This window comes from Orycteropus afer, unplaced genomic scaffold (assembly GCF_000298275.1).
Source record: "Orycteropus afer afer isolate SDZICR_OR568_19922 unplaced genomic scaffold, OryAfe1.0 scaffold00232, whole genome shotgun sequence".
NCBI classification, from domain to species: Eukaryota; Metazoa; Chordata; class Mammalia; order Tubulidentata; family Orycteropodidae; genus Orycteropus; species Orycteropus afer.
Window position 1 is genome coordinate 5,134,721 of NW_006921819.1, and position 2,027 is coordinate 5,136,747.

Consider the following 2,027-nt stretch of genomic DNA (forward strand, 5'->3'; position numbering starts at 1 on the left):
AAAAATTTAATTGTTAAAGGTCCCATTCATCTAGTTTCTCTTCTGCTGTTTGTGCATTTTGGGTTATGCTTGATAGTCTATTTATGCCATATATCAGGGCCCCTAAATTTGCCCCTGTTTTTCCTTGAGGAACACTATAGTTTTATGTTTCACATTTAAGTTTTTAATTCATCTGGAGTTACTTTTTGTGTATGGTGTGAGGTACAGATCTTGTTTTGCCAGCACGATTTATTAAACAAACATTCTCTTCCCCACGTAATGGATTTCAGCCCTTGATCAAAGATCAGCTGGCCATACATCAATGGATCTATTTTTGGGTTCTCAATTCTATTCCATTGCTCTATGAGTCTGTCCTTATATCAATACCAGGCAGTTTTGACTACTGTGACTGTATAGTAGGTTTTGAAATCTGGCTGTGTGAGACCTCCTAGTTTGTTCCTCTTTTTCAATAGTGCTTTGCTTAACTGAGGTCTCTTTCCTTTCCATATAAAGTTAGTGATTGGTTTTTCCAGAGCCTTAAAAAATGTTGATGGTATGTGGAATGAGATTGCTTTGAATGTGACAGACTGCTTTGGATAGAACTGACATTTTTACAATGTTCAATCTTCCTATCCACGAGCATGGGATGTCCTTCCATTTACGTAGATCTCTTATGGTTTCCTGAAATAGTTTTTTTATAGTTTTCTTTGTAAGGTCTTTTGTGTCCCTGGTAAGATTTATTCCCAAGTATTTCATTTGTTTGGTACCTATTGTAAATGGTATTGATTTCCTTATTTCTTTTTCAGCAATCTCTTTGCTGGTGTAGAGGAATCTAACTGATTTTTGGATGCTGATCTTGTATCCTGCCACGATGCTAAATCTCTCAATTAGTTCCAGTAGATTTTTGACTGAGTCTCTTGGGTTCTTGGGTTTTCTAGGTACAGGATCATATCATCAGCAAAGAGGAATAGTTTGACTTCTTCCTTACAAATTTGGATGCCTTTTATTTCCCTTTCTTGCCTTATGGCCCTGGCTAGGACTTCCAGTACAATGTTGAATAGAAGTGGGTATAGGGAGCATCATTGTCTAGTTCCTGTGCGCAAGAGGAATGGTTTCAGTCTCTCTCCACTGAGTATAGTGTTGGTTGTTGGTTTTCCATAGATGCCCTTTATTATGTTGAGGAATGTCCCTTCTATTCCTATTTTGCTGAGAGTTTTGATGAGGAATGGGTGTTGGATTTTATCAAATATCTTTTCTGCATCAATTGATATGAGAATGTGGTTCTTCTCCTTTGTTTTATTTATGTGGTGTATAACGTTGATTGTTTTTCTAATGTTGAACCATCCTTGCATATGTGATGTGAGCCCCAGTTGGTCATAATGAATGATTTTCTTGATATGTTGGAGTCTATTGGTTAGGATTTTGCTAAAGATTTTTGCATCTATATTCATGAGGGATATTGGTCTGTAGTTTTCCTTTTGAGTAATGTCTTTGACTGGTTTTGGTATGTAAGTTATGCTTGCTTCATAAAATGACTTAGGGAGGATTCCATCCTTTTCTATGTTTTGGAATAATTTTAGCAGTATTGGTGTCAGTTCTTCTCTGAATGTTTGGTAGAATTCTCCATTGAAACTCTCTGAGCTAAGACTTTTTTGTTTCTGGTAATTTTTTGATGACCTGTTCCATTTCTTCTTTTGTTATGAATCTGTTCAAATTTTCCACATCAGTCTGTTAGCTTAGGTAAGTGATGTGTTTCTAGAAATCTGTCCATTTCTTCCAGATTTTCAAATTTGTAGGAGTACAGTTCTTCATAGTATCCTGATATTATCCTTTCTATTTCAGTTGGTTCTTTTGTGATGTCACCAATTTCGTTTCTTATTCATGTTATTTGTATTCTCTCCCTCTTTTCCTTTGTTAAATTTGCCAGTGGTTTGTCGATTTTATTGATCTTTTCAAAAAACCAACTTCTGTTCTTGTTGATTTTTTCTATAGCCCTTCTATTTTCTGTTTCATTGATTTCTGCTCGAATCTTGATTATTTCCTTTCTT